Source organism: Hemiscyllium ocellatum, unplaced genomic scaffold (genome assembly GCF_020745735.1).
Source record: "Hemiscyllium ocellatum isolate sHemOce1 unplaced genomic scaffold, sHemOce1.pat.X.cur. scaffold_1360_pat_ctg1, whole genome shotgun sequence".
NCBI lineage: Eukaryota > Metazoa > Chordata > Chondrichthyes > Orectolobiformes > Hemiscylliidae > Hemiscyllium > Hemiscyllium ocellatum.
In genome coordinates, this window is record NW_026867753.1 from 1 (window position 1) to 12,159 (window position 12,159).

The 12,159-nt window shown below is 51.6% G+C and overlaps 6 non-coding genes across 6 annotated transcripts; all 6 read right to left on the minus strand.

The window, feature by feature from the left end:
• Positions 1–1,476: 1,476 nt before the first annotated feature.
• Positions 1,477–1,668, minus strand: LOC132809844 (U2 spliceosomal RNA). Its single transcript, XR_009642565.1, has one exon. It is a non-coding gene; the product is annotated as a U2 spliceosomal RNA (small nuclear RNA).
• A 1,817-nt stretch (positions 1,669–3,485) lies between these two features.
• LOC132809864 (U2 spliceosomal RNA) lies at positions 3,486–3,677 on the minus strand. The gene has a single exon (XR_009642584.1). It is a non-coding gene; the product is annotated as a U2 spliceosomal RNA (small nuclear RNA).
• A 1,822-nt stretch (positions 3,678–5,499) lies between these two features.
• LOC132809876 (U2 spliceosomal RNA) lies at positions 5,500–5,691 on the minus strand. Its single transcript, XR_009642596.1, has one exon. It is a non-coding gene; the product is annotated as a U2 spliceosomal RNA (small nuclear RNA).
• Positions 5,692–7,507: 1,816 nt separating this feature from the next.
• Positions 7,508–7,699, minus strand: LOC132809888 (U2 spliceosomal RNA). Its single transcript, XR_009642608.1, has one exon. It is a non-coding gene; the product is annotated as a U2 spliceosomal RNA (small nuclear RNA).
• Positions 7,700–9,515: 1,816 nt separating this feature from the next.
• Positions 9,516–9,706, minus strand: LOC132809849 (U2 spliceosomal RNA). Its single transcript, XR_009642571.1, has one exon. It is a non-coding gene; the product is annotated as a U2 spliceosomal RNA (small nuclear RNA).
• Positions 9,707–11,530: 1,824 nt separating this feature from the next.
• Positions 11,531–11,722, minus strand: LOC132809900 (U2 spliceosomal RNA). The gene has a single exon (XR_009642621.1). It is a non-coding gene; the product is annotated as a U2 spliceosomal RNA (small nuclear RNA).
• Positions 11,723–12,159: the final 437 nt, after the last annotated feature.

The window sequence follows — 12,159 nt, forward strand, 5'->3', positions numbered from 1 at the left end:
AAGATTCACCAGAATTCCTCAGGCAGCACCTTGCAAACCCATGGCCAACGCAGCCTCGAAGGATGACGGCAGCAGATCCACGGAACACCACCATTCGCAAGTTCTCCCCCTCCCCCCCCCCGAGACACTCGCTGTCCTGAATTGCAAATATGTCTTGTTCCTCCGGTGTTACCGGGTCAAAATCGGGAATCCCCACCCAAACAGCATCGCGGGGCTACCGACAGCACTTGGACTGCAGCGGTTCGAGAGAGCAGCTCACACCAGGCTGATCTCGGCATGGGCGAGAAATGTTGGCCTTGACGGAAAGATCCTATTCATTGCCTCCCTTGTGTTGGTGTAGCTTGCCCATAAATGCCAATCATCGTTTCCCTCACGTACAGGATTCGCTCCTCGGCATTCCGCATCAATCCGAAAAGTTGCGAAAAGCGAATTACGTCCGTGCACCCTTTCTTTATCGTCCACTTCAATATCCTCTCTACTTGTATCCGACTCTCTGGGAGAATGGGGAGGGAGCTGATCTCCCCGTGTAAACATGTCACGCTGCAAGCGCGCCTCATCACCACCAGCAGCTCGATTCGACATCTCCGTTCACATTGCTGCAGATCGCTGACAACATTATAATCCGACCAGTTGACAAACTGACAACTGTTTCGCTACTTGCACCGCAAATGATGACAAATCGTTCCAAATCGTACGGGTGGCACAGTGGATCAGTGGTTAGTACGGCTGCCTGGTGGCACCAGGGAGCTGAAGCCAGTTCCAGCCTTGGGCGATCGTCTGCGTGAATAATCTTTACGTACAGACGTAGCTACTAAAGCAGGTCGCTTCCGTACAGTAGTTTGCGAAGAAACAAACAGAGATGGGGGTTTCACTCTATTCAGGAAACAGACCAAAGACATTTCTTTCTTGTTCAAGAAAATATTAGGATAAATTTGTTGCCTCGGGGGTGGGGGGGGAGGGCGGGGGGGTTGGGAAGGGGCTGTGGGGGCTGATCTGATAGCCATTTGACATTGGCTGAGTCATGGGATCCCACAACCTGATTTGACTGTGTTAAAAATCCCACAACACCAGGTTTCAGCCAACGGGGTTCTTTGAAATTACAGCAGTCACCCCACCCCCCGCCACCGCCGTACCATCGGTGGTATACGTTCCAAGAACGACCGCAGAAGCCCAAAACGGCAGACAAGGGCAAATCCATTCATTTAAATTGGCAAGTTACCTTCCTGGCAGGCCCCTGGTTCCAGAATGTTCCCTGTAGCACGTTGGGGTTACCCCTGTCCTGGCTTTCAGCGTGCTGCACCTTCATCAGGTAACTGCAGAGCAGGTTCATAAGACAGAAAACCCGTAACAAAAGACGATAGTTTCCTGCAACTGAAAAGACAATAGATGCAACAATCACTGACTGCCATCAACACGGCAAACTAGCAAAGGCAAGAGATTCACATTGCATTCACCTGCTTTTGAACTTGGGTAAGCGTTGGGTGCACCATTCCTGGAAACACTGCAATACCAGGCTGATACATGGAGAGGACAGAGCAAGCCCTTAAGCCATCTCCCTGCTCCAAAAATCCATTTAATACAAACACTCCCACCTTCGGGAGATATCAGCGATTAAACTGATAAGAACAGAAACTACACATATTCCAAGCCAAAAGGCCGAGAAGCGATAGCACATTAATACTCCAACGGTGGAGGTCATATTTGCCGACTATCCTTTCCATCAGTTTGATGATATTCAAAGTTCCTTTATTCCCTTACCGTCTACCTTCCTTCCAAGATATCCAACCAGACCGGAAGATCACTCTGCAGCAGTCGCTGTGCTTTTCCCGTGCTTTTCTCTCCATCTGTTACGTAGCCGCGTAGGTCGCGCTGACGACCAATCAGATGGCACGGGCCGGAGCCACCGCACGTCAGGTCGACTGCAGAGAGGTTTCTCCCGGTGATCGGGGACAGCGGCGGCGGCAGGGTCATTCATTCCCCGGCAGGGTCATTCATTCCCCGGCATCTACAAGATTCACCAGAATTCCTCAGGCAGCACCTTGCAAACCCATGGCCAACGCAGCCTCGAAGGATGACGGCAGCAGATCCACGGGAACACCACCATTCGCAAGTTCTCCCCCCTCCCCCCCCCGAGACACTCGCTGTCCTGAATTGCAAATATGTCTTTGTTCCTCCGGTGTTACCGGGGTCAAAATCGGGAATCCCCGCCCAAACAGCATCGCGGGCTACCGACAGCACTTGGACTGCAGCGGTTCGAGAGAGCAGCTCACCACCAGGCTGATCTCGGCATGGGCGAGAAATGTTGGCCTTGACGGAAAGATCCTATTCATTGCCTCCCCTTGTGTTGGTGTAGCTTGCCCATAAATGCCAATCATCGTTTCCCTCACGTACAGGATTCGCTCCTCGGCATTCCGCATCAATCCGAAAAGTTGCGAAAAGCGAATTACGTCCGTGCACCCTTTCTTTATCGTCCACTCTCAATATCCTCTCTACTTGTATCCGACTCTCTGGGAGAATGGGGAGGGAGCTGATCTCCCCGTGTAAACATGTCACGCTGCAAGCGCGCCTCATCACCACCAGCAGCTTGATTCGACATCTCCGTTCACATTGCTGCAGATCGCTGACAACATTATAATCCGACCAGTTGACAAACTGACAACTGTTTCGCTACTTGCACCGCAAATGATGACAAATCGTTCCAAATCGTACGGGTGGCACAGTGGATCAGTGGTTAGTACGGCTGCCTGGTGCACCAGGGAGCTGAAGCCAGTTCCAGCCTTGGGCGATCGTCTGCGTGAATAATCTTTACGTCCAGACGTAGCTACTAAAGCAGGTCGCTTCCGTACAGTAGTTTGCGAAGAAACAAACAGAGATGGGGGTTTCACTCTATTCAGGAAACAGACCAAAGACATTCTTTCTTGTTCAAGAAAATATTAGGATAAATTTGTTGCCTCGGGGTGGGGGGGGAGGCGGGGGGGTTGGGAAGGGGCTGTGGGGGCTGATCTGATAGCCATTTGACATTGGCTGAGTCATGGGATCCCACAACCTGATTTGACTGTGTTAAAAATCCCACAACACCAGGTTTCAGCCCAACGGGGTTCTTTGAAATTACAGCAGTCACCCCACCCCCCGCCACCGCCGTACCATCGGTGGGATACGTTCCAAGAACGACCGCAGAAGCCCAAAACGGCAGACAAGGGCAAATCCATTCATTAAATTGGCAAGTTACCTTCCTGCAGGCCCCTGGTTCCAGAATGTTCCCTGTAGCACGTTGGGGTTACCCCTGTCCTGGCTTTCTGCGTGCTGCACCTTCATCAGGTAACTGCAGAGCAGGTTCATAAGACAGAAAACCCGTAACAAAAGACGATAGTTTCCTGCAACTGAAAAGACAATAGATGCAACAATCACTGACTGCCATCAACACGGCAAACTAGCAAAGGCAAGAGATTCACATTGCATTCACCTGCTTTTGAACTTGGGTAAGCGTTGGGTGCACCATTCCTGGAAACACTGCAATACCAGGCTGATACATGGAGAGGACAGAGCAAGCCCTTAAGCCATCTCCCTGCTCCAAAAATCCATTTAATACAAACACTCCCACCTTCGGGAGATATCAGCGATTAAACTGATAAGAACAGAAACTACACATATTCCAAGCCAAAAGGCCGAGAAGCGATAGCACATCAATACTCCAACGGTGGAGGTCATATTTGCCGACTATCCTTTCCATCAGTTTGATGATATTCAAAGTTCCTTTATTCCCTTACCGTCTACCTTCCTTCCAAGATATCCAACCAGACCGGAAGATCACTCTGCAGCAGTCGCTGTGCTTTCCCCGTGCTTTTCTCTCCATCTGTTACGTAGCCGCGTAGGTCGCGCTGACGACCAATCAGATGGCACGGGCCGGAGCCACCGCACGTCAGGTCGACTGCAGAGAGGTTTCTCCCGGTGATCGGGGACAGCGGCGGCGGCAGGGTCATTCATTCCCCCGGCAGGGTCATTCATTCCCCGGCATCTACAAGATTCACCAGAATTCCTCAGGCAGCACCTTGCAAACCCATGGCCAACGCAGCCTCGAAGGATGACGGCAGCAGATCCACGGGAACACCACCATTCGCAAGTTCTCCCCCCCCCCCCCCCGAGACACTCGCTGTCCTGAATTGCAAATATGTCTTGTTCCTCCGGTGTTACCGGGTCAAAATCGGGAATCCCGCCCAAACAGCATCGCGGGGCTACCGACAGCACTTGGACTGCAGCGGTTCGAGAGAGCAGCTCACCACCAGGCTGATCTCGGCATGGGCGAGAAATGTTGGCCTTGACGGAAAGATCCTATTCATTGCCTCCCCTTGTGTTGGTGTAGCTTGCCCATAAATGCCAATCATCGTTTCCCTCACGTACAGGATTCGCTCCTCGGCATTCCGCATCAATCCGAAAAGTTGCGAAAAAGCGAATTACGTCCGTGCACCCTTTCTTTATCGTCCACTCTCAATATCCTCTCTACTTGTATCCGACTCTGTGGAGAATGGGGAGGGAGCTGATCTCCCCGTGTAAACATGTCACGCTGCAAGCGCGCCTCATCACCACCAGCAGCTCGATTCGACATCTCCGTTCACATTGCTGCAGATCGCTGACAACATTATAATCCGACCCAGTTGACAAACTGACAACTGTTTCGCTACTTGCACCGCAAATGATGACAAATCGTTCCAAATCGTACGGGTGGCACAGTGGATCAGTGGTTAGTACGGCTGCCTGGTGGCACCAGGGAGCTGAAGCCAGTTCCAGCCTTGGGCGATCGTCTGCGTGAATAATCTTTACGTACAGACGTAGCTACTAAAGCAGGTCGCTTCCGTACAGTAGTTTGCGAAGAAACAAACAGAGATGGGGGTTTCACTCTATTCAGGAAACAGACCAAAGACATTTCTTTCTTGTTCAAGAAAATATTAGGATAAATTTGTTGCCTCGGGGGGTGGGGGGGGGGGCGGGGGGGTTGGGAAGGGGCTGTGGGGGCTGATCTGATAGCCATTTGACATTGGCTGAGTCATGGGATCCCACAACCTGATTTGACTGTGTTAAAAATCCCACAACACCAGGTTTCAGGCCAACGGGGTTCTTTGAAATTACAGCAGTCACCCCCCCCCCCCCCCCCCGCCGTACCATCGGTGGGATACGGTCCAAGAACGACCGCAGAAGCCCAAAACGGCAGACAAGGGCAAATCCATTCATTAAATTGGCAAGTTACCTTCCTGGCAGGCCCCTGGTTCCAGAATGTTCCCTGTAGCACGTTGGGGTTACCCCTGTCCTGGCTTTCTGCATGCTGCACCTTCATCAGGTAACTGCAGAGCAGGTTCATAAGACAGAAAACCCGTAACAAAAGACGATAGTTTCCTGCAACTGAAAAGACAATAGATGCAACAATCACTGACTGCCATCAACACGGCAAACTAGCAAAGGCAAGAGATTCACATTGCATTCACCTGCTTTTGAACTTGGGTAAGCGTTGGGTGCACCATTCCTGGAAACACTGCAATACCAGGCTGATACATGGAGAGGACAGAGCAAGCCCTTAAGCCATCTCCCTGCTCCAAAAATCCATTTAATACAAACACTCCCACCTTCGGGAGATATCAGCGATTAAACTGATAAGAACAGAAACTACACATATTCCAAGCCAAAAGGCCGAGAAGCGATAGCACATCAATACTCCAACGGTGGAGGTCATATTTGCCGACTATCCTTTCCATCAGTTTGATGATATTCAAAGTTCCTTTATTCCCTTACCGTCTACCTTCCTTCCAAGATATCCAACCAGACCGGAAGATCACTCTGCAGCAGTCGCTGTGCTTTCCCCGTGCTTTTCTCCATCTGTTACGTAGCCGCGTAGGTCGCGCTGACGACCAATCAGATGGCACGGGCCGGAGCCACCGCACGTCAGGTCGACTGCAGAGAGGTTTCTCCGGTGATCGGGGACAGCGGCGGCGGCAGGGTCATTCATTCCCCGGCAGGGTCATTCATTCCCCCGGCATCTACAAGATTCACCAGAATTCCTCAGGCAGCACCTTGCAAACCCATGGCCAACGCAGCCTCGAAGGATGACGGCAGCAGATCCACGGGAACACCACCATTCGCAAGTTCTCCCCCCCCCCCCGAGGCACTCGCTGTCCTGAATTGCAAATATGTCTTTGTTCCTCCGGTGTTACCGGGTCAAAATCGGGAATCCCCGCCCAAACAGCATCGCGGGGCTACCGACAGCACTTGGACTGCAGCGGTTCGAGAGAGCAGCTCACCACCAGGCTGATCTCGGCATGGGCGAGAAATGTTGGCCTTGACGGAAAGATCCTATTCATTGCCTCCCCTTGTGTTGGTGTAGCTTGCCCATAATGCCAATCATCGTTTCCCTCACGTACAGGATTCGCTCCTCGGCATTCCGCATCAATCCGAAAAGTTGCGAAAAGCGAATTACGTCCGTGCACCCTTTCTTTATCGTCCACTCTCAATATCCTCTCTACTTGTATCCGACTCTCTGGAGAATGGGAGGGAGCTGATCTCCCCGTGTAAACATGTCACGCTGCAAGCGCGCCTCATCACCACCAGCAGCTCGATTCGACATCTCCGTTCACATTGCTGCAGATCGCTGACAACATTATAATCCGACCCAGTTGACAAACTGACAACTGTTTCGCTACTTGCACCGCAAATGATGACAAATCGTTCCAAATCGTACGGGTGGCACAGTGGATCAGTGGTTAGTACGGCTGCCTGGTGGCACCAGGGAGCTGAAGCCAGTTCCAGCCTTGGGCGATCGTCTGCGTGAATAATCTTTACGTACAGACGTAGCTACTAAAGCAGGTCGCTTCCGTACAGTAGTTTGCGAAGAAACAAACAGAGATGGGGGTTTCACTCTATTCAGGAAACAGACCAAAGACATTTCTTTCTTGTTCAAGAAAATATTAGGATAAATTTGTTGCCTCGGGGTGGGGGGGGAGGGGGGCGGGGGGGTTGGGAAGGGGCTGTGGGGGCTGATCTGATAGCCATTTGACATTGGCTGAGTCATGGGATCCCACAACCTGATTTGACTGTGTTAAAAATCCCACAACACCAGGTTTCAGGCCAACGGGGTTCTTTGAAATTACAGCAGTCACCCCACCCCCGCCACCGCCGTACCATCGGTGGGATACGTTCCAAGAACGACCGCAGAAGCCCAAAACGGCAGACAAGGGCAAATCCATTCATTTAAATTGGCAAGTTACCTTCCTGGCAGGCCCCTGGTTCCAGAATGTTCCCTGTAGCACGTTGGGGTTACCCCTGTCCTGGCTTTCTGCGTGCTGCACCTTCATCAGGTAACTGCAGAGCAGGTTCATAAGACAGAAAACCCGTAACAAAAGACGATAGTTTCCTGCAACTGAAAAGACAATAGATGCAACAATCACTGACTGCCATCAACACGGCAAACTAGCAAAGGCAAGAGATTCACATTGCATTCACCTGCTTTTGAACTTGGGTAAGCGTTGGGTGCACCATTCCTGGAAACACTGCAATACCAGGCTGATACATGGAGAGGACAGAGCAAGCCCTTAAGCCATCTCCCTGCTCCAAAAATCCATTTAATACAAACACTCCCACCTTCGGGAGATATCAGCGATTAAACTGATAAGAACAGAAACTACACATATTCCAAGCCAAAAGGCCGAGAAGCGATAGCACATCAATACTCCAACGGTGGAGGTCATATTTGCCGACTATCCTTTCCATCAGTTTGATGATATTCAAAGTTCCTTTATTCCCTTACCGTCTACCTTCCTTCCAAGATATCCAACCAGACCGGAAGATCACTCTGCAGCAGTCGCTGTGCTTTCCCCGTGCTTTTCTCTCCATCTGTTACGTAGCCGCGTAGGTCGCGCTGACGACCAATCAGATGGCACGGGCCGGAGCCACCGCACGTCAGGTCGACTGCAGAGAGGTTTCTCCCGGTGATCGGGGACAGCGGCGGCGGCAGGGTCATTCATTCCCCGGCAGGGTCATTCATTCCCCGGCATCTACAAGATTCACCAGAATTCCTCAGGCAGCACCTTGCAAACCCATGGCCAACGCAGCCTCGAAGGATGACGGCAGCAGATCCACGGGAACACCACCATTCGCAAGTTCTCCCCTCCCCCCCCCGAGACACTCGCTGTCCTGAATTGCAAATATGTCTTTGTTCCTCCGGTGTTACCGGGTCAAAATCGGGAATCCCGCCCAAACAGCATCGCGGGGCTACCGACAGCACTTGGACTGCAGCGGTTCGAGAGAGCAGCTCACCACCAGGCTGATCTCGGCATGGGCGAGAAATGTTGGCCTTGACGGAAAGATCCTATTCATTGCCTCCCCTTGTGTTGGTGTAGCTTGCCCATAAATGCCAATCATCGTTTCCCTCACGTACAGGATTCGCTCCTCGGCATTCCGCATCAATCCGAAAAGTTGCGAAAAGCGAATTACGTCTGTGCACCCTTTCTTTATCGTCCACTCTCAATATCCTCTCTACTTGTATCCGACTCTCTGGAGAATGGGGAGGGAGCTGATCTCCCCGTGTAAACATGTCACGCTGCAAGCGCGCCTCATCACCACCAGCAGCTCGATTCGACATCTCCGTTCACATTGCTGCAGATCGCTGACAACATTATAATCCGACCCAGTTGACAAACTGACAACTGTTTCGCTACTTGCACCGCAAATGATGACAAATCGTTCCAAATCGTACGGGTGGCACAGTGGATCAGTGGTTAGTACGGCTGCCTGGTGGCACCAGGGAGCTGAAGCCAGTTCCAGCCTTGGGCGATCGTCTGCGTGAATAATCTTTACGTACAGACGTAGCTACTAAAGCAGGTCGCTTCCGTACAGTAGTTTGCGAAGAAACAAACAGAGATGGGGGTTTCACTCTATTCAGGAAACAGACCAAAGACATTTCTTTCTTGTTCAAGAAAATATTAGGATAAATTTGTTGCCTCGGGGGGGGGGGGGAGGCGGGGGGGTTGGGAAGGGGCTGTGGGGGCTGATCTGATAGCCATTTGACATTGGCTGAGTCATGGGATCCCACAACCTGATTTGACTGTGTTAAAAATCCCACAACACCAGGTTTCAGCCCAACGGGGTTCTTTGAAATTACAGCAGTCACCCCACCCCCGCCACCGCCGTACCATCGGTGGGATACGTTCCAAGAACGACCGCAGAAGCCCAAAACGGCAGACAAGGGCAAATCCATTCATTAAATTGGCAAGTTACCTTCCTGGCAGGCCCCTGGTTCCAGAATGTTCCCTGTAGCACGTTGGGGTTACCCCTGTCCTGGCTTTCTGCGTGCTGCACCTTCATCAGGTAACTGCAGAGCAGGTTCATAAGACAGAAAACCCGTAACAAAAGACGATAGTTTCCTGCAACTGAAAAGACAATAGATGCAACAATCACTGACTGCCATCAACACGGCAAACTAGCAAAGGCAAGAGATTCACATTGCATTCACCTGCTTTTGAACTTGGGTAAGCGTTGGGTGCACCATTCCTGGAAACACTGCAATACCAGGCTGATACATGGAGAGGACAGAGCAAGCCCTTAAGCCATCTCCCTGCTCCAAAATCCATTTAATACAAACACTCCCACCTTCGGGAGATATCAGCGATTAAACTGATAAGAACAGAAACTACACATATTCCAAGCCAAAAGGCCGAGAAGCGATAGCACATCAATACTCCAACGGTGGAGGTCATATTTGCCGACTATCCTTTCCATCAGTTTGATGATATTCAAAGTTCCTTTATTCCCTTACCGTCTACCTTCCTTCCAAGATATCCAACCAGACCGGAAGATCACTCTGCAGCAGTCGCTGTGCTTTCCCCGTGCTTTTCTCTCCATCTGTTACGTAGCCGCGTAGGTCGCGCTGACGACCAATCAGATGGCACGGGCCGGAGCCACCGCACGTCAGGTCGACTGCAGAGAGGTTTCTCCCGGTGATCGGGGACAGCGGCGGCGGCAGGGTCATTCATTCCCCCGGCAGGGTCATTCATTCCCCCGGCATCTACAAGATTCACCAGAATTCCTCAGGCAGCACCTTGCAAACCCATGGCCAACGCAGCCTCGAAGGATGACGGCAGCAGATCCACGGGAACACCACCATTCGCAAGTTCTCCCCCCCCCCCCCCCCGAGACCCTCGCTGTCCTGAATTGCAAATATGTCTTTGTTCCTCCGGTGTTACCGGGTCAAAATCGGGAATCCCCGCCCAAACAGCATCGCGGGGCTACCGACAGCACTTGGACTGCAGCGGTTCGAGAGAGCAGCTCACCACCAGGCTGATCTCGGCATGGGCGAGAAATGTTGGCCTTGACGGAAAGATCCTATTCATTGCCTCCCCTTGTGTTGGTGTAGCTTGCCCATAAATGCCAATCATCGTTTCCCTCACGTACAGGATTCGCTCCTCGGCATTCCGCATCAATCCGAAAAGTTGCGAAAAGCGAATTACGTCCGTGCACCCTTTCTTTATCGTCCACTCTCAATATCCTCTCTACTTGTATCCGACTCTCTGGAGAATGGGGAGGGAGCTGATCTCCCCGTGTAAACATGTCACGCTGCAAGCGCGCCTCATCACCACCAGCAGCTCGATTCGACATCTCCGTTCACATTGCTGCAGATCGCTGACAACATTATAATCCGACCCAGTTGACAAACTGACAACTGTTTCGCTACTTGCACCGCAAATGATGACAAATCGTTCCAAATCGTACGGGTGGCACAGTGGATCAGTGGTTAGTACGGCTGCCTGGTGGCACCAGGGAGCTGAAGCCAGTTCCAGCCTTGGGCGATCGTCTGCGTGAATAATCTTTACGTACAGACGTAGCTACTAAAGCAGGTCGCTTCCGTACAGTAGTTTGCGAAGAAACAAACAGAGATGGGGGTTTCACTCTATTCAGGAAACAGACCAAAGACATTTCTTTCTTGTTCAAGAAAATATTAGGATAAATTTGTTGCCTCGGGGGTGGGGGGGGGAGGCGGGGGGGTTGGGAAGGGGCTGTGGGGGCTGATCTGATAGCCATTTGACATTGGCTGAGTCATGGGATCCCACAACCTGATTTGACTGTGTTAAAAATCCCACAACACCAGGTTTCAGCCCACGGGGTTCTTTGAAATTACAGCAGTCACCCCACCCCCCGCCACCGCCGTACCATCGGTGGGATACGTTCCAAGAACGACCGCAGAAGCCCAAAACGGCAGACAAGGGCAAATCCATTCATTTAAATTGGCAAGTTACCTTCCTGGCAGGCCCCTGGTTCCAGAATGTTCCCTGTAGCACGTTGGGGTTACCCCTGTCCTGGCTTTCTGCGTGCTGCACCTTCATCAGGTAACTGCAGAGCAGGTTCATAAGACAGAAAACCCGTAACAAAAGACGATAGTTTCCTGCAACTGAAAAGACAATAGATGCAACAATCACTGACTGCCATCAACACGGCAAACTAGCAAAGGCAAGAGATTCACATTGCATTCACCTGCTTTTGAACTTGGGTAAGCGTTGGGTGCACCATTCCTGGAAACACTGCAATACCAGGCTGATACATGGAGAGGACAGAGCAAGCCCTTAAGCCATCTCCCTGCTCCAAAAATCCATTTAATACAAACACTCCCACCTTCGGGAGATATCAGCGATTAAACTGATAAGAACAGAAACTACACATATTCCAAGCCAAAAGGCCGAGAAGCGATAGCACATCAATACTCCAACGGTGGAGGTCATATTTGCCGACTATCCTTTCCATCAGTTTGATGATATTCAAAGTTCCTTTATTCCCTTACCGTCTACCTTCCTTCCAAGATATCCAACCAGACCGGAAGATCACTCTGCAGCAGTCGCTGTGCTTTCCCCGTGCTTTTCTCTCCATCTGTTACGTAGCCGCGTAGGTCGCGCTGACGACCAATCAGATGGCACGGGCCGGAGCCACCGCACGTCAGGTCGACTGCAGAGAGGTTTCTCCCGGTGATCGGGGACAGCGGCGGCGGCAGGGTCATTCATTCCCCCGGCAGGGTCATTCATTCCCCGGCATCTACAAGATTCACCAGAATTCCTCAGGCAGCACCTTGCAAACCCATGGCCAACGCAGCCTCGAAGGATGACGGCAGCAGATCCACGGGAACACCACCAT